At 36.4% G+C, this 22,771-nt stretch overlaps 1 protein-coding gene and 1 pseudogene across 1 annotated transcript in view; both read right to left on the reverse strand.

Annotated features, from left to right (window-relative positions):
* Positions 1–22,771, reverse strand: part of PTPRD (protein tyrosine phosphatase receptor type D) — a 2,419,801-nt gene that overhangs the window by 786,057 nt on the left and 1,610,973 nt on the right. The window lies entirely within an intron of this gene.
* On the reverse strand, positions 10,237–10,955 carry LOC123850258 (coiled-coil domain-containing protein 43-like; annotated as a pseudogene).

Genomic DNA, 22,771 nt, shown 5'->3' on the forward strand with positions numbered 1-22,771 from the left:
GTAAAAATGGTCATTGATACTGAAAACACTTCAGGATCCATTCACATAAGAGGAAATTTTGGTCATTTTCAATATGCAGCAGTTTTTTGGATTGATAAAGGGGTTCTTGTAGAATTCCACAAAGTGATCATAAATTGAGGTTTAATTGGTTCTTTCCATTTGTCCATATGTTTTATGTACATCTGGTAGAATTAGTGTTGACTGAAATATAGATCAATATGAGCTGATGACATGAAGACATGAATGATTATGTATATTTAATCTGGTTAGTATTTTATTTAATATTAACATATAAATAAATATCATATCTAAAATAATCAATTTTAGGTCAAATTTAGAGTGAGTTTTGAGGAATTAATAGTGAAATTTAGTTTAGGGCAATTTTGGGTTAAAAATATTATATTGTCCTATTACATACCCTCTCAAATATATTGATAATATAGAACAAAGGTTGTCTCATTAAGGAAAAAATATTATGGGTGCATATTTCTCCATGATTTCTAGAAACAGAGTAGGACTGAATCCAAATGGCTGACATGATCTTGAATAAACTTGATGGTCTTAATTTCCTAATACAGTAAGTCTTTTCCATTTCTGACTCTGGTGATTTTATGATTGAGCAAACTGAATATAAAATGTGGTTGGCTGCTCTCGATTAAAGCATACACATGTATGAACACGAGTCTATTATTCTTTATGTGTAACTTAGGGGTTTAAAAACTGGTTTAAAGAGCCAGTTTTCTGAGACTAGTAGAGGACAGTGTCACACAAAGTTTTGTGAGTATACGTGCATATCTATGCTCTACTTTTAACAAGCCATGGTTAGGGAGCTATGTGAAACATCACTTTATTGGACTAACCATGTGTGACTGGTCACAGTTATAGACATAGATATGACTACACATATACGATAAAGCTGAATAAAATGGAAAATTCCTTGGAAAAGTGAGAAGAAATGACCCATGCTTAACCTGAGTTAATTTTGTGTTCTCATAGTATACCCACAACCCTCTTCCCCCCAGTTCTGTCTCCTTTACTCCTTTCTCTCAAGCTTGAGTGAACTCTGGTGCAAACTGTGGAGGATGTGTCCATCTGGCTTTAATCTAGAGAGAATTAGTAAGAAAAGAGAAAAATTTATGTTTTTCTTTCTATAAAAAATATACCGGATTTCTGCTCAAATATATTCAAGGACTTGAAGTTTTCAATAGCCTATGAGATTTTCAAAGATCTCCATGTAAAATATGAGTCTTTAAAACTAAACTCACTGGTTCTAGAACACAAAAAAGGAAACCACAATATCAAAATGAATGTTTAATTAAAGTCTGCATATTATGTCACTTCATTAATTATTAGATTTAGTATTCATAAAAGATTTATTACATTTGAAAACAGTTTAGTGGATAAATTTTTCCACTTTTCAAGAATTTCTAAGTCCACAAAATGTCAAAAAACATAGCCAATCATAAATTATGTCAATAACACATAGCCAAATAATTTCAAAAGCAAATTCATGACATTTCTTTCCTTAAATTTTATAGTAAATAATTAGTGTTAAATGTGAGTGTGCTTTCATATGTTTACGATTATGCATGCTGTGCCTTCCAAAAGGGCTGACCAAGTTCTTAAAGCAGCTTCACTTTTAATTCATCCATTGCTGTGCCATGATAGAAAAGAAAGACATATTTGGTTCATATTTTCTTGCTTTAAAACCTTTCAAACTAGTGAGGATCTTAGACTGTGTTCTCTGGAAGCAGTCTCTGGGCAGAGTCCTGAGTAGAAGGGTTATTGTGGAGTATTCTCAGAAGATATACCTTTAAGGAAGGGTGGAAGGCAAACTGGGCAGAGGGAGAAGCTGTCTGCACTGTGGTTGTAAGAGAGGGCTCAGCTGATTACACTGAGTTCTGGAGCCAAGATGGCTCTTCAAAGCTGCCCCAAATTATGTCAGGGAGCAAGACCTTCAAATCCCTCCAATCAGCCAGTTATAGGTCACATCTTCCCTGGGAGGGATGTAAACTTTGGCAAGCATCTCTAGACAGCTGAGAGAAACACATTAGTGACAAAATCTGGAGATGGAACATCACAGTATATATACACTCTAGGGAGTATCAGATTACCTCCCACCAAAATTCAGTCCTTATGTTGCAGTTGTAGACAAAGGTATACTTTGGGGGAAGGTGGGATTTCATCCAGTTCAGTAGTTTATATTTTTAGCGTTTATTACTAGGCTAGACTCCTGAATGCATTATATTATTTATTTTTCAGTATATGAATCCTAATTTAAAGAATAGGAAATTCATGTCTAGTGAGTTGATGTAACTTGTCAGAATTCACACAAGGTGTAAGACATGATTGACAAAATTATTCCCAATCTCTTTGACTCTGAAGTCCAGATTTTCCTCCCCAATTTACCATGTTGCCACTCTAGTCCAGAACAAGTTGTTAAAAATCTTTTAAAATATATGCAAAAATAATGTAAAATTATGCCTAGTAAAGTGAAGAAAAGCTATACATGAATACTAATTTCACTGTAAATATAGTTTGCTACTATGTACCACATGCTGTTTGAATTACTTCCCTTGAATAGACTCTTCACAACTCTAAAATGGATATACTATCATGTTATTATCCCCTTTTTAGAGATTGGTAAAATAAGGTATGGACAGGTTTAGGTGAGTTCCCAAGGTTATACAGCTTTAAGTAGAAGACTTGGCATTAGTCTCTTGCGGTGTGACTCCAGATACTCCTACTTAATCACAAAGCTCTGTGCCTCTTTGGGTTAAGTGTTGATGTTTTATGATTTAAGTGCTGGTATACCACATTTCTTTCTTTACAAAAGAAAAGTGTTTCTATTGACACACATTTCTGGGAGCCAAAGTCAACATGTATAATATCTAGAAATTTTCAAGGACTAAAAATGAACAGACTCTGAGAGTGTTATTTTTAAGCAGAGGTAATGCTTTGGCCTTTGTCCCTCACAATGGTAGTAATAAAAGTATATTCCAAATGACACATATATAGCAAAATGTGGGCAAGATTTTGAAGTAGGCCACTCTACAAAAGAGGAAAGGTAGTTAGAAAAATAGTTCAAGGACTGTTGTTTTCATCTCTCATCAAAAGAGCCATCTAAAAAAATCTCTACATCAAAATATCAACATTGTACTTTCTCTTATTTATTTTTTAGATACTATCTTACGTGTGTGTGTGTGTGTGTGTGTATTTTAAGAATAAAGGATGGAAGACACATTTAATGAGCCATCTCGAGCATATACGGGGCAAGATGATTTTTTTTCTCCAAAAATATTGTTTTTTTTAAAGTTCCTCTGCTTTCCAATGCATCAAACATTAAAAAGGAGGTATTGATTAAAGTGTATGAGTCAGTAGTAATATTATAGTTATTTAATTAGAAAACAAAATTACTATGGCTATTTACAAGTCTGAGAAGTACTTGTGAGCTTTTGATCAACACTTAGATAAAAGGACTCTCTCCTATTATAATGGCATTGTGCTAATGATCAAAATTGAGAAGAATGATGAAACATAAACATATTATATTTTAAATTATTTTACAGCCACATAGGTAGGATTGCAAGAATAAATACTCTCGCCACTAAGAACAAATATTAGAACAAATATTTTATACTAATTATTTCCTATGTCTCAGAGAATTTTTTAGTGTTAGTTAAGGTTAAAAAAAAATAGTGTCCTAATTCTTGCTTTAAGACATGCACTATGCATGTATAAACTTTGATGGGTACTAATGGACACCTCTTTCTAGCTTTGACCCTTAGGTTGGAAATAACAGCTTGTTGTTATTTTCAGAGAGAGTAAGATCCATTTCTAAACATTTTAGAAATCTCAGGGCTTTTTTCTCCTTATAAATAGACAAATAAATGGCTACATTAGCAATTGCACTTCAATGTGAGCAAGGACATTTTTAAAATGTCACAACTCAGGGTTAACACTCTTATTTTTGACACTTGGCCTTCAGATTTTTCTTCTTAATTGTCTGTTTGTTGCCTCATTGCTATATACAGGGATTTAAGGTCAAACACATCTCTTTCCTGCATTGCCATAAGACAGAGTGTCCAAAAGTTTTAAATATTTCATATATTGTGGGCTACCAGACTTTCCCAAATTCTATACTAGTTTCAACTTTTGAATATAGGGAGGTCATCTGCTCAGATCAAAATTGCCCCCAGAAAGGATTGTCAGTTACTTGATTCCAACTACAAGCTGCTTACTTTTTAGTAGATGCTTGGGGTTTGTTTTTCTAGACCAGTGGAAACAATTTGGGCTAGTTTTGCGAAAGCAAATATGAATGCAGCCTACATATAGTTGTGTGCTGGTATATAAGAAATAGATTACATTGTCAAGGTGATGTTGTTAAAGATTAACTGACTGACGCTAATAACTGGGACTTGAATTTTCTTTTTAAATCAGGATCATTTCCAGAGTGGCACCAAGTGAACTGAAGTATGCCTCCATACACTGTCTGTTTAAGAAGTCTTAAATACAAAGATATTCTAAATCTATTGGCATAGAATATTGAACTTCTTGCTGGCTCATACCATCCACTGAGAACAACAGAGAATGAAAACATCATGTAATGGTTGTTTTAACATTAAAATTCTCAGCTCAATCAAGAATCCATGCCATTCATTACCCATTCAGCAAATACATATCAATAATATTTTATATCCCACATATTTGGCAAGTTACGAGGGAAACATAGGAAAAAGTTGTTTTTCCTCAAGAAAGTCTAGGAGCCTAAAGACTGATTTCTGTACCACATGGCTCTCTGAATATGATTTGCTTTTGTCTCTCCCATTAGATTATTATGACCTTCATAAATCATTATAAGCACCAAAATGCATACTAAGTCCTTAACTGACTTTCCAAGGGTATGTTATATTTAAGCCATAGTCCCTCTGTCCTTACTTCCTACCGCAGTTATGGAATGTGGTTTTACACTGTTCTTAAAAAAAAAAAGTAAGTGGCCAAATTCTGTATATCCATAGAACCCCACCCCTTGACCACAGATGAAATGACTAAGGATAGGCAAACTATTCCATGATTGACAATTTGTGAGCTAAACAATAACACCCTATGTGGCTTTGGGAAAAGGCTTTATCCAACTATGAACAAAAGTGATTGGTTAAGTTAGTCACAAACTTTCTCTGGGGAATTTGACCCAGTGAAACAAACAGAAAGTTTACTGTAGCAAGCTGAAGCAAGAAGAGGTATAGAGGAAAGATAGTATGTAGGAACAATGGGGCAGCAAAAGCTCTGAATAAACACCATGACACAGAGAAGAGAAATAATGAAATACAGTCATCGTGGCTGAAGGGATATACAGAGAGAATGGCAGGCTCACTTTTTCTAATTACATCAGAGCTGCAAATTCCTGGAAAAGCTAAAACCCTGACTTCCATGATCACTGAATTGGTCATGCATCTACTCCTTGAATTTCTCTCTCCATTACTTCTCCATTATAGTCCTCTAATATCCATTATTTAACATGAATTTAGTGAGTTTCTGTCTCTTTCTGAAATAGTCTAAAATATTTCATTACCACAAATGTGAAAAATATCTACAAAATGCCTTAATGAGTTACCAAAGCAAGGTGCTTGGCCCTGAAGGGTTTGCAATATATTGTCAGAAATAGAATGTGCATAAAGGAGAAGATAAATCACAAATAATGAATATATATATGTACATACAGTCCATGATTAATAATTTTTCAATAATCTTTAGATATACCCAAGAATGTGGATAGTTGTGATATATTCCTGAATGCAGCCGCTGTAACCCTGTGTGTTCAGGGAGAATGTTTTCCCATGAACAAATGTGCATGGCATTTCAAAGAGGAAGAATTCAGAGCCAGGACTGAAATATGAGAAATTATAGATAAATGTTTTAAAGAAAGATAAGAGAAACTTTAAAAAAGGTTGAATGCCAGCTAAGTTGCTTCCATTACTCTAGAATTCATCACATATATGATCTCACTTAATCCTTATGAAAAACTCTGGGAAGTAAATATTCTAAACTATAAAAATTAATTAAAAATTTATTATTTGTTTCAGAGGTACAGGTCTGTGATTCATCAGTCTTACACAATTCACAGGGCTCACCATAGCACATACCCTCCCCAATGTCTATCACCCAGCCACCCCATCCCTCCCACCCCCCACCACTCTAGCAACCCTCAGTTTGTTTCCTGAGATTAAGAATTCCTCATATTAGTGAGATCATATGATACATGTCTTTCTCTGATAATACATTATGTGTTAAAAAAAAAAAGAAGATAGTAGGAAGGGAAAAATGAAGGGGGGGGATTGGAGGGGGAGATGAACCATGAGAGACTGTGGACTCTGAAAAACAAACTGAGAGTTCTAGAGGGGAAGGGGGTGGGGGGATGGGTTAGCCTGGTGATGTATTAAAGAGGGCACGTATTGAATGGAGCACTGGGTGTTATATGCAAACAATGAATCATGGAACATTACATCAAAAAAATAAATAGATTTTAAATAAATAAATAAATAAATAAATAAATAAATAAATAAATAAATAAAGTTTTAAAAAGTGAGGCTCAGGGAGTTTGCAGTAACTTCTACAAGGTCAAGCTTGCAAGTGAAATTCATTGCTTTCTGGCTATAATGCTCTCATTCCTTTCATTTAACTAAAACACCTGCTCTTTATTTACCATAATTCTCTACTGTCAGAAAGAGCATAAAATCCTCTTGCCCACAAGAACACTTGACTCTTTTTTTTTTTTTAAGATTTTATTTATTTGACAGAGAGAGACACAGCGAGAGAGGGAACACAAGCAGGGGGAGTGGGAGAGGGAGAAGCAGGCTCCCCGCAGAGCAGGGAGCCCGATGCGGGACTCGATCCCAGGACTCTGGGATCATGACCTGAGCTGAAGGCAGTCGCTTAACCAACTGAGCCACCCAGGTGCCCAAGAACACTTGACTCTTGATTCTTGTTGCCTTTACTTTTATCTTGAACCTTCTAGAAAGCAAATCCCTGCCAAATTGTAAGTGCTGTCAAATAAGGAACTATCTTCACTTAATAAAATGGGTTCTGGGCATGCAGTCGGTGGCCAAGAAAGATATGTTGAACAAATGCTTTAATGGATATTTATGCTTTACAAATATTATCTCAGATTATCCTAAATCAACATTGGCTATCCACATGCAGTTTTGCTTCGCTTACTGCAGTTGCAAAAAGGCAGATTTTCTTACTATTTCTGGAGAGGCTAACCCACTTAAAATTTAAGCCTGTGGGCTCTGGAGACAGTATCTGTATTTAAAACTTGACTGCCACTTCATAGTTGTGTTGCTTTAAGCATGTTATTTAGCCTTTCTAGTCTCAGTTTCCTCAACTATAATGAGTTAATAGCAGATAATGATATATGTTTTGTGTGAATATTACATGAGTTAATACTGTGAAATATTTAAAACAGTGCTAGGAAAATGATAAGCAATCAATAAATTTGAGCTATTTCAAAAGACCTCCAACAGTTTTCATTCAATACTACTCTTATTTTTACCCCTTTGTATAGGGCAGGCCTTTCCCAGATCAGTTGTGACTTACCACAGGAGTCAGCAGAACCCTATAATGTGGCTGTATGCATGTGTCTGTGTGTGTGGAGGTGGGCAGGATGAGGGTTATCTCTGTCTTGAAGGACCTGACAGAAGTTAATAGATATCTTTTTTGAAAAGGAGCCTTCTGTAAATGATAAATAATAAATATTTTAGACTTTGTGAGCCTTATAGTCTCTGTCACAACTTCTCAACTCTGCTGTTATACCGTAAAAACAGTTACAGAAAATAGGTAAAAAAGTGAGTGTGACTGTGTTCCAATAAAACTTTATTGACAAAAACAGGCAGTGGGCCAAATCTGGCCCAAGGGTCATAGTTTCCTGACTTCTGCTAGAGATAATGACAGGCGGCACAGTGTTCAGATAATAAGTACACAGCTGGGACAACTGCTTCCCAGATATATCTTGAATATTACTATGTCATCGGGGGCAGATCACTTAAACTATATGACCAAAGTTTCTCATTTGTGAGTTGGAACAAATGCTTCATGGAGATCCTTTCAGATTAAGTCTCTACTAACTTTTAGTATGCAAAGGCCTAGAAATCCCATGTAGCAAAACCAAAATTACTCTTCTATTAAGATTACTAAATTTTCCCCTCCTCTCTTTCTAACAGGAATCCTGCTTTGCCTACTTAAGTTCTCTTCCCTAACCTTGCCTGATTGATGATTTTGAGATTTTATTATATGGAGTAAGTAGAAAAGGGTGGAGGTAGGAGGATAAGATGGACATACTTGCCAGGGATGAATAAAATAGTTTTGTGAAAGGTTCCAAAGTGAGAAATGAGGCAATATCTATAACATAACAGAATAGAATAGAATAGAATAGAATAGAATAGAATAGAATAGAATAGAATAGAATAGAAAATAGAATAGAATAAATAGAACAGAATAAAATAGAATAATAATAGAATACAATAGAATACAATAGAATAGAATACAATAGAATACAATAGAATAGAATAAGAATAGAATAGCAGAAGGGGAACAGTGATGCTGTAACATATTTATTCTTTTCACTGTGTCTGAAAATTGCAAAGAGAAAAGTTTATTTTGATTTTTTTGCTTTTTATTTGTTTTTGTGATTTAAATATTTTATCTTTTAAAAGGTGGTTACTTTTTGAAAATGTAATACCACGGTTATAGGAGTGTATAGAGGTGACACATCTTTTCCTTAACCATGCTTCTTTTTATCTTCTTCACAAAGGTAAAAATGTTTGCTAACCTCATAGTTAATGATGTGAAAAGATATCGGCAAACTTTTTCTCCAAAGGGCCAGATAGTAAATATTTTAGGCTTCACAGGTCACAAAAGATCTCTGTCACATATCTGTTCTTTTACAACCTTTTAAAAATGCAAAATCCATTGTTGACTTGCACCATACAAAAACAGATGGGGTCAAATTTGCTTGCCTGCAGTAGTTTGCCAACCTCAGGGATAAAATACCTATTTTCTGACTTGTCTGGGAGATTGCTCCCTTCAGGCTTTTTGACAGTCTGCTGCCTGAAGTAGATAGAGAAAGGCCTTATTTACAATTGAATGTGGTGTGTGACAAAAGTAGAAATGGAGAGAGTTCCTGCTCATTTTTCCTGTTCATTTTCCATTCACTCTTTAAATAAATTTGTTGAGCACCCACAATGTACACTCTTAAATATCTTTGTTTGCAGAGATTTCCAGTGTTTCTTTCTTAAACACATGGTTCCTGCAGTTTCTCTCAACCTGTAATTATCAGTTCTTTATATTCATGTTTTAGGGCAGATCAGGAATAAAATCTCTACTAGCACTCAAAAGAACTCATGATTATAAAAAATGAAAATAAAAAATGAATCTAGCTAACAATGATATCCTTCCACCCAATACACATCCTTCTTCAAAATCATAGCCTAGATGAGGAAAAATATGTAACTATTTCTACTTAAAAAGATACTTCTTTTCCTCCCATGGGCTGAAACTTAACAAACAAAAAAAAATTTCAAATCTAGAACATCTACCACATAGTTTCTTCCATTTTCATAGTTCATTGCCATGTTAACATAGTATCTGGATCCAGGTAGGCTCTTCATAAACTTTCTAGTTCATCCATAAAACAATACATTAAGGGGTGAATACTACTTTTAAAGTACTTTATACTCCCACATTTCAACTCAGGAAAGGAGTGGTCATGATTCTGCTCCTTCAGGATGAAAACTGTAACTGCCAGCTTTCTGAATATTTCTGCTATTTATCTTTTAAAGTGGCCAAAAGGAGCCAGGACTTCAGTATTAAAATGTAAAAGTTGCCCCCATTCCACATCTTTGGTATAGACATCAACTACAATAATCTGACTATCCACACCACAGAGACATGGCACATTTTGTAATTAGAAGTGTTTGTGATTTTCTTTTGGACCATGTAAACAGAGGGAAATGCCTTGGGAAACAACTTTGTTTTTTCCCTCATTTCTCTTAAATATACCTGTGCACGATCAGTTCTCCCTTTGATCAACTCCATGAAGAGAAAAAAACAGAGTGGACCAAAGTTATTGCTTTCACTCCCCTCTTTGTGCCCTTTTCTTTTTCCTTTTCCTTGCATTCCTGCTTAGCTAGTTTGTCTCTCTCCCTCTGCAGCCTGTCCTGTTCCTTCCTCCTTTGGGACTCATCCCAAAGCGGGTCTTACTCCAGTTTTCTGGCATTGAGGACATCTTCCACATTGGTGTTTCAGAATAGAGAATTATCAGAACCAAGATTCACTGTGGTGGCACCTAAATCATCCTTCTCATCCTTCACATCTTCTGCATCTGTCACACCAGCATACTGGGCCAGGAGTGCAGCTTTTCCCTGCTTCTCCCCTTCTGACACCGTCCTGGGCTTCACCACAATCTGTGCCTGCTTCTAAAGTTAGGGGGCAATGGCCTGTATCTCATCTTTTTTTTTTTTTTTCACTTTGGTAAGAACATTCTGACTTTCCGACCATTGTTCCACAATCTCCTTGCAGATGTTAAGAAGAGAATCTTCTTCCAAGAAGGCAGGGAGGATACCCTATAGAGAGTCCTGCTTCTCTTCTTCCTCCTCCTCCTGCAGGACACCAAGATGTAGGAGCCCTAAATGGCTCAGTCCACTCCCAGCACCTGGAACTATCCATCCATCTATGACTCGAGACCCAAAGCCACTGCTCCTGCCATTGCCTTCACCCAAGGCAGCTGCAAACACTTCACTGGGCGCTGCCCAGTGTCACGATCCTCAAATTGTTTTTGATTATGAACTGTGTGTCTTTAATCACAAAATCATTCTGGGACTGGACCACATGAATAATGGTGGCTGCTGCTGCTGCTTCTTCTTCTTCTTCTTCTTCTTCTTCTTCTTCTTCTTCTTCATAATGGCTTGTTAAATATCACACATTTCTAATCATGCCCAGGTTGATTAGTGAAGATGTCAATATTACTTAGGTCTGGAGTGGATGTAATTGTGATTTTTTAAGCCTGATATTTGGTTGACAGATGGCAGCTTCAGATAAAACAATAATATTGGGCAGCCTGGCACTTTTATACAAACTTGAAAAACATTTCAGTTTTCTGAAGTGGGGTAATACTAATGATGGCTCTTGAACAAGGCTATACCTTTGCTCAAAACATCACTAATTTAAAGTTGCATCCTTACAATTGAGTTACTGCACATTTGAAATAACTCTTAATGAGTTTTTGATGATATCTTATTCCATTGACAATACTGAGAAATTAAAGATTTTTTTTCTTACTAATATTGGCACATTTTTCTGGAGTTCTGCATTTCTGTTAGATCTCCAATCATGGTAAGATTCTGGTTCTGATTAAAGTTTTATTAATAAAAAAATACATTTTTACTATTGCAAATTATTTCCTAGACTTCAATAGTCTTGGAAGCATTCTTGGTAACTTTAATATGGGCAATTGTCCCACTATATTTAAAAACGGTTCTCGGGGCACCTGGGTGGCTCAGTCGTTAAGTGTCTGCCTTTGGCTCAGGTCATGGTCCCACGGTCTTGGTATCAGGTCCCACATCGGGCTCTCTGCTCGGCGGAAGCCTGCTTCTCCCTCTCCCACTCCCCCTGCTTGTGTTCCCTCTCTCACTGTATCTCTCTCTGTCAAATAAATAAAATCTTTAAAAACAAAACAAAACAAAACACGGTTCTCATCTCCAGAATCAACTCTTAAAACTGCTTTTGCACAGCAGTAATCCTATCAGCACCTAGGACAGTTCCAAACACGCCATTGGGGGATAAGTAAATGAGTAGTCATGGAGAGTGACTTAAATACAAAGCAAACAGTAACAAACACTAAATTTGCACAAATTCTCATTCACAAAAAGAAATTAAACAAAACCTAATAGAACAAGCCAATGGTGTAGTGCATGATACCCTGGAACACTGAGCTTCCTGAGGTTTGGGGCAAATCGGATATTGCTTACTTTCAGGATTAGTCTATATATTATTTACCATCATGCTTAAGAATCAATTGGTTGTTGTGTGGGGTGTGGGAATAAGACACACCAAGATCACTAAATTAAAATATTCTTTTTCCCCCTTATCTCTCTAATGTCATATTCTATCTGCCAGGATTATACACTGGTTACTGAGTATCTCTGCAACCTTCTTTTCTCTCTGTTCACCTTTGGGATTCTCCTCCAGTGAGAGAGTAATGCCTCTGTAGAACATTTGCTCCTAAGTTAAATTTTTATTTTCCGGGGGGGAAGGTTAATAGTGTTTTGAATGAAAACAAAACACGAAGCTCACTATTGTTATAAACATGCTAATGTTAAACCACTATCATGTACTTCTACTTCTCAGAAATAATGCTTTTTCAAATGCTAAGAGTATTCTCTGTTGTAGAGCAAAGGTCTTCTCTACAGATAATACTACTGAGAACTAAAGCAGACACAGATATTGAAATGGTGATACTTTATTCATGACCATATGCTGCTACTGATTTCTGCAGCAAGACATGTATAAATTTATTCCTTTTTTTCTTCCTCTGTTTCAATAGACTCATAATTATCAAGAGTACAGCATGTAATAAGTAGATGAATGATAAGTAATCTAATATTCACTGATTGATATTCAGCAGCTACTATATTACTCTTATCCTGCATGGGTATGTGAAATGTATTCATAAGAAAATGTGATTTAGAAACTAAGTATAATAGCTATTTTCTTCACTTATAACTTACATGAAAAAAGCTATGATTTGGAAATATTAGAGATACGATATTTAGAACAAATCCAAAGTACAGGGAAAAAGACAACGGATCTGAAAGAAATATGAACTTAATAAACATCCACTGAGTTTGCATTGTGCGCAATGTGCTTTAAATATAAAGATGGTTAATACTTAAGAATTTAGAGACACAAATTAAAAATTATGATGATCTCCAACCATATCAATTATTTCATCAAATATAAATGTTCTAAACACACCAATTAAAATATAAATATTTTCAGATTGGATTAAAATGCTATTGAAAAGAAACCCACTGTAAATAAAAGGACATAGCTAGGTTACAAGTAAAAGTATAAGAAAAGGTATAATCTGTAAGTACCAACAAAAAGAAAGTTGAAGTGGGCTATTTTGGTATCAGACAAAGTAGGCTTCAGAACAGGGATGAAGAGAGACATTCCACAGTGAAAAGTGGGTCAAATCACCAGGAAGACATAACAATCTTACATGTGTAAGCACCTAACACCAGAGCTTCAAAATACATGTAGCAAAAACTAAAAGAACTGAAAGGAGATCAAATAAGTAAATCCGCAATCTTAACTGAAAACTTTGATGTTCTTTGCTTAACAACTGATAAAAAAAATGAGGTAGAAAATCAGTAAGTATGTAGGAGGTCTGAGTAACACTATTAACTAACTTGAATTAATTGGTATAAATAAAACAATCCATCCAACAAGCACAGAACACCTATTATTTTTAATTGCATAAAGAATATTCACCATAATAGACTATACCCTGGGCCATAAAATAAACCTGGAAAATGTAAAATAAAAGAAATTACATAAATAGTGTTTTCTTTCTGTAACTTATTAAAGTAGAAATCAGGGGGGAGGAGCAAGATGGGGGAAGATTAGGAGTCCTAAATTTTGTCTGGTCGCAGGAGTTCAGCTGGATAGGGATCAAACCATTCTGAACACCTACAAACTCAACAGGAAATCAAAGAAAAGAATAGCAGCAACTCTCTGAACAGAAAAGCAACCACTTTCTGGAAGGTAGAATGTGCAGAGAAATGAATCCGAGGCAATATTTGGGAAGATAGACCTCGAGGGGCGGGAGCCTTCATCAGCCTGCTACAGGCAAATGATAGAGCAGCAGAGCACAAAACAGAAACTTTTAGAATTCAGCTCCGCTGAGGGACATCACTCCAGTGGCCAAGCGGGGGGGTGGAACCCTTGCTGGACAGTGTGGTCTCTGGACCGTTGGGGTCACAGGAAAACCAGGGTGCCTGAGTACAGCAGAGCTCCCAGATATTGGAGTGGGGGAGCCGGCTACAGAGATGGAGCCAAGGAGTGGGCTCTCATCTTGGGGTGACCACAAACCCTGATCCACAACATAGTCAGGCCATTGTGCTTACAGCAGGGACCCAAGAAGGGGCAGGTCTGGGGAGACTCCCCTTCCTCTCTGGGAGAAGCGGCGCAGGAGTGCATCACAGGAATCTGTTGGTTTTGGAGACTCCAAATAGGGTCCTGTGTCAGAGATAGAAACACTCGGTCGCAGGCTGGGTGAGCACGGAGTGCTGCCAGAGACCAGGGAGACAGGAGTGACTGACTGCTTTTCTCTGAGGGAGCACTGAGGAGTGGGGCCCTGAGTTCTTGGCCTCTCTGGGATGGAGATTGGGAAGCCACCATTTTCACTCTCGTCCTCCAAAGCTGTACTGAAAGCTTGCAGGGAACAAAAGCTCTGGAGAGCAAACCCCAGCAGATTACCTAGCCCGGACCTGGCAAGGGTGGGGTAAATCCACCTCCAGCAAAGACATTTGAGAACCACTGCAACAGCCCTCCCCCCGCCCCCCGGAAGATCAACAAGAACAGCCAAGTAAGACCAAGTTTATCAATCACTGAGAATGGCAGAACTCCAGCACTAGGGGAATACTGCACATAGAATCCATGGCTTTTTTCCCATGATTCCTTAGTCTTTCAAAGTTAATTTTTTAATTTTCTTTTTTTTTCTTTTTCTTTGAATTTTTCGTTATCCCTTTTTCAACCAACATCTTATCAATCCCTTCTTAAAAAAATCTTTTTTATTTTACATTTTCAGAGTCATATTCTATCCCTTCATAGTAGTTAACCTTAATTTTGGTATATATATAAGTTGTTCTCTCTTTAAAATTTTGGGATACAGTTTCTTCTAACAGACAAAAATATACCCTAAATCTCTAGTGTATGGCTTTGTTGTAGTCTCCTGCCTGATCACATTCTCTCCCCTTTTTTTTTAAATCCTCTTCTTTCTTTTTTTAACCGACATCTTATCTTATCAATTCCTTTTACAAAATCTTTTATAATTTTCATCTTTACAGTCATATTCCATCCCTTCATCGTATTTACCCTTATTTTTGTACATATATAAGGTTTTCTTTCTTTAAAATTTTGGGAGGCGCTTTCTTCTAACAGATGAAAATATGCCCAAAATCTAGTGTGTGGCACAGATCTATGCACCAGCCTGATCATATTTGATCATATTCTGTTTCTTCCTTGTTTGTTTGTTTATTTTTTATCTTTTTCTTTTTCTTCTTTTTTTCTTTTTTCTTTCTTTACCTTTCTTTTCCCCCAGTTTCAGGTCTCTACTGATTTGTTTAGTGTATATTTTTCTGGGGTCATTGTTACCCTGTTAACATTTTGTTCTCTCATTCATCTATTCTCCTCTGGACAAAATGACAAGATGGAAAAAATCACCTCAAAAGAAAAGAACAAGTGGCAGTACTACCTGTCAGGGACTTATTCAATATGGACATTATTATGCTATTGGAACTAGAGTTCAGAATGATGATTTAAAAGATACTAGCTGGGCTTGAAAAAAACACGGAAGATATTAGAGAAACCCTTTCTGGGAAAGGAAAGAACTAAAATCTAACCAACTTGAAATCAAAAAGGCTATTAATGAGGTACAATAAAAAATGGAGGCTCTCACTGCTAGGATAAATGAGGCAGAAGAGAGAATTAGTGATATAGAAGACCAAATGATGGAAAATAAAGAAGCTGAGAAAAAGAGAGATAAACAACTACTGGATCATGAGGGCAGAATTCGAGAGAGAAATGATACCATAAGACGAAACAACATTAGAATAATTGGGTTCCCAGATGAAGAAGAAAGAGAGAGAGGGGCAGAAGGTATATTGGAGCAAATTATAGCAGAGAACTTCCCTAATTTGGGGAAGGAAACAGGCATCAAAATCCAGGAGGCACAGAGAACCCCCCTCAATATCAATAAAAATAGGTCAACACCCCGACATCTAATAGTAAAACTTACAAGCCTCAGAGACAAAGAGAAAATCCTGAAAGCAGCTCCGGAGAAGAGATCTGTAACCTACAATAGTAGAAACATTAGATTGGCAACAGATCTATCCACAGAGACCTGGCAGGCCAGAAAGGACTGGCAGGATATATTCAAAGCATTAAATGAGAAAAAATATGCAGCCACGAATACTATATCCAGCTAGATTGTCACTGAAAATAGAAGGAGAAATAAAAAGCTTCCAGGACAAACAAAAACTAAAGGAATTTGCATACATGAAACCAGCCCTACAAGAAATATTAAAAGGGGTACTCTAAGCAAAGAGAGACCCTAAAAGCAACATAGACCAGAAAGGAACACAGACAATATACAGTAGCAGTCACCTTACAGGCAATACAATGGCACTAAATTCATATCTTTCAATAGTTACCCTGAATGAAAATGGGCTCAATGCCCCAATCAAAAGACACAGGGTATCAGATTGTATAAAAAAACAAGACCCATCAATATGCTGTTTGCAAGAGACTCATTTTAGAACCAAAGACACCCCCAGATTGAAAGTGAGGGGGTGGAAAACAATTTAACATGCTAATGGACACCAAAAGAAAGCTGGGGTGGCAATCCTTATATCAGACAAATAAGATTTTAAACCAAAGACTATAGTAAGAGATTAGGAAGGACACTATATCATACTTAAAGGTTCTATCCAACAAGAAGATCTAACAATTGTAAATATCTATGCCCCTAACATGGGAGCAGCCAATTATATAAGGCAATTAATAACAAAAGCAAAGAAACACATCAACAATACAGTAATAGTAGGGGACTTTAACAACCCGCTCACTGAAATGGACAGATCATCTAAGCAAATGATCAACAAGGAAATAAAGACTTTAAATGACACACTGGACCAAATGGACTTCACAGACATATTCAGAACATTCCATCCCAAAGCAACAGAATACACATTCTTCTTGAGTGCCCATGGAACATTCTCCAGAATAGATCACATCCTAGGTCACAAATCAGGTCTCAACCGGTACCAAAAGATTGGGATCATTCCTTGCATATTTTCAGACCACAATGCTTTGAAAATAGAACTCAATCACAAGAGGAAAGTCGGAAAGAACTCAAACACATGGAGGCTATAGAGCATCCTAATAAAGAATGAATGGGTCAACCAGGAAATTAAAGAAGAATGAAAAAAAATTCATGGAAACCAATGAAAATGAAAACACAAGTATTCAAAATCTTTGGGATACAACAAAGGCAGTCCTAAGAGGAAAGTATATAGCAATACAAGCCTTTCTCAAGAAACAAGAAAGGTGTCAAATATATAACTTAACCCTACACCTAAAGGAGCTGGAGAAAGAATAGCAAATAAAGCCTAAACCCAGCAGGAGGAAGAGAAATAATAAAGATCAGAGCAGAAATCAAGAAATAGAAACCAAAAGAATAGTAGAACAGATCAACAAAACTAGGAGCTGGTTCTTTGAAAGAATTAACAAGATTGATAAACCCCTGGCCAGATTATCAAAAAGAAAAGAAAAATGACCCAAATAAATAAAATCATGAATGAAAGAGGAGAGATCACAGCCAACACCAAAGAAATACAAACAATTATAAGAACATACTATGAGCAACTACATGCCGACGAATTAGATAATCTGGAAGAAATGGATGCATTCCTAGAGATGTATCAACTGCCAAAACTGAACCAGGAAGAAATAGAAAACCTGAACAGATCTATAACCACTAAGGAAATTGAAGCAGTCATCAAACATCTCCCAACAAACCAAAGCCCAGAGCCAGGTGGCTTCCCAGGGGAATTTTACCAAACATTTCAAGAAGAATTAATACCTCTTCTTCTGAAACTGTTCCAAAAAATAGAAACGGAAGGAAAACTTCCAAACTCGTTTTATGAGGCCACCATTACCTTGATCCCCAAACCAGACATAGACCCCATCAAAAAGGAGAATTACAGACCAATATCCTCGATGAACATGGATGCAAAATTCTCACCAAAATACTAGCCAATAGGATGCAACAGGACATTAAAAGGATTATTCACCATGACCAAGTGGGATTTATCCCTGGGCTGCAAGGTTGGTTCAACATCCACAAATCGATCAATGTCATACAATACATTAATAAAAGAAAGAACAAGAACCATGCAATCCTCTCAATAGATGCAGAAAAAGCATTTGACAAAGTACAGCATCCTTTCTTGATCAAAACTCTTCAGAGGATAGGGATAGAGGGTACATACCTCAATATCATAAAAGCCATCTATGAAAAACCCACAGCAAATATCATTCTCAATGGAGAAAGACTGAGATCTTTCCCCCTAAGGTCAGGAAAACGGCAGGGATGTCCACTATCACCACTGCTATTCAACATAGTATTAGAAGTCCTAGCCATAGCAATCAGACAACAAAAAGAAATCAAAGGCATCCAAATCGGCACAGAAGAAGTCAAACGCTCACTGTTTGCAGATGATACGATACTTTAAGTGGAAAACCCAAAAGACTCCACCCCAAAACTGCTAGAACTCATACAGGAATTCAGTAAAGTGGCAGGATACAAAATCAGTGCACAGCAATCTGCTGCATTCCTATACACCAACAACAGGACAGAAGAAAGAGAAATTATGGAGTCAATCCATTTATAATTGCCCCCAAAACCATAAGATACCTAGGAATAAATCTAAGCAAAGAGGAAAGAATCTGTACTTAGAAAACTATAAAATACTCATGAAAGAAATTGAGGAAGACACAAAAAAATGGAAAAACGTTCCATTCACATGGACTGGAAAAACAAATACTGTGAAGATGTCAGTGCTACCTAGAGCAATCTACCCATTAATGCAATCCCTATCAAAATACCATCCACTGTTTTCAAAGAAATGGAACAAATAATCCTAAATTTGTATGGAACCAGAAAAGACCCCGAATAACCAGAGGAATGTTAAAAAAGAAAAGCAAAGCTGGTGGCATAACAATTCCGGACTTCAAACTGTATTACAAAGCTGTCATTATCAAGACAGTATGGTACTGGCACAAAAACAGACACATAGATCAATGGAACAGAATAGAGAGCCCAGAAATGGACCTTCAACTCTGTGGTCAACTCATCTTCGACAAGGAAGGAAAGAATGTCCAATGGAAAAAAGATCGTCTCTTCAACCAATGATGTTGGGAAATTGGGCAGCCACAAGCAGAAGAATGAAACTGGACCATTTCCTTACACCACACACAAAATGGTTGAAAGACCTAAATGTGAGACAGGAGTCCATCAAAATCCTAAAGGAGAAGACAGGCAGCAACCTCTTCGACCTCAGCCACAGCAACTTCTTCCTAGAAATATCACTAAAGACAAGGGAAGCAAGGGCAAATATGAACTATTGGGACTTCATCAAGATAAAAAGCTTTTGCACAGCAAAGGAAACAGTCAACAAAACCAAAAGACACCTGACAGAGTGGGAGAAGATATTTGCAAATTACATATCAGATGAAGGGCTAGTATTCAAAATCTATTAAAACTTATCAAACTCAACCCCCAAAGAACAAGTAATCCAGTTAAGAATTGGGCAGAAGACATGAACAGACATTTTTCCAAAGAAGACATCCAAATGGCCAATAGACACAAGAAAAAGTGCTCAACATCACTCGGCAGCAGGGAAATGTAAATCCAAACCTCAATGAGATACCACCTCACACCAGTCAGAATGGCTAAAATTAAAAGTCAGGAAACGACAGATGTTGGCGAGGATGCGGAGAAAGGGAAATCCTCCTACAGTGTTGGTGGGAATGCAAGCTGGTGCAGCCACTCTGGAAAACAGTATGGAGGTTCCTCAAAAAGGTGAAAATAGAGCTGCTGTATGACCCAGCAATTGTACTACTGGGTATTTACCCCAAAGATATAAATGTAGTGATCTGAAGGGGTATGTGCACCCTGATGTTTATAGCATCAATGTCCAGAATAGCCAAACTATGGAAAGAGCCAAGATGTCCACCAACAGATGAATGGATAAAGAAGAAGTGGTATATAGATACAATGGAATATTATGCAGCCATCAAAAAATGAAATCTTGCCATTTGCAATGACATAGGTGGATCTGGAGGGTATTTATGCTAAGTGAGATAAGTGAACCAGAGAAAGACATGTATCATATGATCTCACTGATATGAGGAATTCTTAATCTCAGGAAACAAACTGAGGGTTGCTGGAGTGATGGAGTGTTGGAGGGATGGGTTGGCTGAATGATAGACATTGGGGAGGGTATGTGCAATATGAGTGCTGTGAATTGTGTAAGACTGATGAATCACAGACCTGTACCTCTGAAACAAATAATGCAATATATATTAAGAAAAAAAAAGAAGATAGCAGGAGGGGAAGAATGAAGGGGGGTAAATCGGAGGGGGAGATGAGCTATGAGAGATGATGGACTCTAAAAAACAAACTGTGGGTTCTAGAGGGGAGGGCGGTGGGAGGATGGGTTAGCCTGGTGATGGGTATTAAGGAGGGCATGTCTGCATGGAGCCCTGGGTGTTATGCACAAACAATGAATCATGAAATACTACATCAAAATCTAATGATGTAATGTATGGTAATTAACATAACAATAAAACATTAAAAAAAAGAAGATGGTAGGAAGGGAAAAATGAAGGCATGGAAATTGGAGAGGGGGATGAACCATGAGAGACTATGGACTCTGAGAAATAAACTGAGCATTCTAGAGGGGAGGGGGTGGGGGGATGGGTTAGCCTGGTGATGGGTATTAAAGAGGGCACGTATTGAATGGAGCACTGGGTGTTATATGCAAACAATGAATCATGGAACACTACATCTAAAACTAATGATGTAATGTATGGGATTAACTTAACAATAAAAAATTTAAAAAAATAGTAGAAATCACTTTTTGAAAAATCCAAATTTCCCAGTATTTATAATTAAGTAACACATTTACAAAGAAGCCATTGATAAACAAGAAGTCACAAGGGAAATTAGAAACATTTTGAACTGAATAAAAATGAAAAAAAACAACATATCAAAATTTGTTGGATGTAGTTATAAAAGTATGTAGTGGGAAATTTATAGCATTGAATGATTATATTAGAAATGAAGAAAGTCTCGCATCAATTACCTAAGCTTAGCTTACATCTTAAGAAACTAGAAAGAGAAGAACAAGCAAAAGGAAGGAAATAATAAAGATAAGAGCAGAAATAAATAATTTGGAAAGTAGAAAACAATAAAGAATGCAATGAAACCATAAGACACTTATAAAACAGATCAATAAAGTTGATAAACCTCTATCCAGACTGATCAAAGGAGGAGGTGGGAAGGCACAAAATCAAGAATTAAAATGAGGACACGATCTCCAATCCTATATACATTAAATGGATAATAACGGGAATATTAAACTCAACTTGATGACCATAAATTCAACAGCTTAGATAAAATGGACTAGTTCTTTTTAGGACACAAAGTATCAAGGCTCACTCAGGAGAAACAAATGGCCTGAATAATCCTATGCCAGTTAAAGAAATTAAATGAGAATTTAAAACCTTTCAACAAAGAAAACTCCAGGTCTAGATGTCTTCCTCAGTAAATTCAATCACTTAACAAGAAAACAATTCCACACAAATTCTTCCAAAATATAGGAGAATAGGGAATACTTGCCAGCTCACTTTATGAGGCTAGCATTATGCTAATACTAAAATCAGACAAAGATATCACAGGAAAAGAAAATTATAAACCGATATCTCTCATGATCATAGATGTAAACATTCTAAAAAATAATAATAATAGCAAATCAAATCCGGCAATGTATTGATGTGAAAACACATCCTAACCAAATGGAGATTTTCTGAGGAATGCAAGAGTGGTTCAAGATTTGAAAATAACCCAGAAATTGATATCAACGTTCATTCATAGTATAAAAACACCTGCAGCAAACTAGGCATAGAAAGTAGTATCTTTGCTAATAGGTGGAATTTACAAAAAGCCTACAGCTAACTTCACACTTAATGTTCAAAGACTGAAGGCCTTCTTCCTCTAATTAGAAACAAGGGAAGGATGTCTGTTCTTACCACTTCTATTTAAGTCTTATTTTGTGTAATAACAAAATTTAAAAAAAAGGCCCCCAGATAGAAAGGAAGAAATAAACTGGTCTTTATTCACAGACAGCATGACTGTCTACATAGAAAATCTGAAGAAATCTATATTTTAAAAAAAAGCTAGTTGAATAAGAGTTGAATAAGTTTATGGCTGTAAAATACAAGGTTGACATACAAAACTGAGAGGTATTTCTATTTTTAAGATGTTGATTCTCCCCAAACTTACCTATAAAATCAACACACTTTGTAATATAATAAGAAATATATCTCTGGTCATAGGCAAGGCCCAAGGAGGTTTCCTGTGTCTCTTTGTGGTTAAGAACACTGCTAGTACAGACAACCAGAAGATTCCGAGATCCTTCTCCATGTGACCTCCTGCAGGGGAAAGTCTTTAGAACTCCCAAGAGATAATTATGGACCTTTCTGAACTATGGAATGTGACATAATGGTTAAAATAAAAGTTTTGACAGTTATTTTCAAACACTAGTTTCTACACTGATTAGAAATTCTTGTGTGCCATGAGCCTTTCTGCAAGTCTGTCACATTGGATGTCAACTTTTTTTTTAAGGTGGGTATTAGTATATTTATATTA

This window comes from Mirounga angustirostris, unplaced genomic scaffold (assembly GCF_029215605.1).
Source record: "Mirounga angustirostris isolate CCGP_5_RB_7025 unplaced genomic scaffold, mMirAng1.0.hap1 SCAF_15, whole genome shotgun sequence".
Taxonomy (NCBI): Eukaryota; Metazoa; Chordata; class Mammalia; order Carnivora; family Phocidae; genus Mirounga; species Mirounga angustirostris.